Source organism: Arachis duranensis, chromosome 7, assembly GCF_000817695.3.
Source record: "Arachis duranensis cultivar V14167 chromosome 7, aradu.V14167.gnm2.J7QH, whole genome shotgun sequence".
NCBI lineage: Eukaryota > Viridiplantae > Streptophyta > Magnoliopsida > Fabales > Fabaceae > Arachis > Arachis duranensis.
In genome coordinates this window covers 37,764,705-37,765,007 of record NC_029778.3, presented here as the reverse complement: position 1 = coordinate 37,765,007, position 303 = coordinate 37,764,705, and positions in this window count along the sequence as shown.

The following is a 303-nucleotide window of genomic DNA, read 5'->3' as shown; positions in this document are numbered from 1 at the left end:
TTTTTTCTATGATTTCAGGTATTTTCTGGCTGAAATTGAGGGACCTGAGCAAAAATCTGATTCAGAGACTGAAAAGGACTACAGATGCTGTTGGATTCTGACCTCCCTGCACTCGAAGTGGCTTTTCTGGAGCTACAGAAGCCCAATTGGTGCGCTCTCAACGGCGTTGGAAATTAGACATCCTGGGCTTTTCAACAATATATGATAGTCCATACTTTGCACAAGATTTGATGGCCCAAACCGGCATTCAAAGTCACCCTCAGAATTCCCAGCGTTAAACGCCAGAACTGGCACAAGAATGGG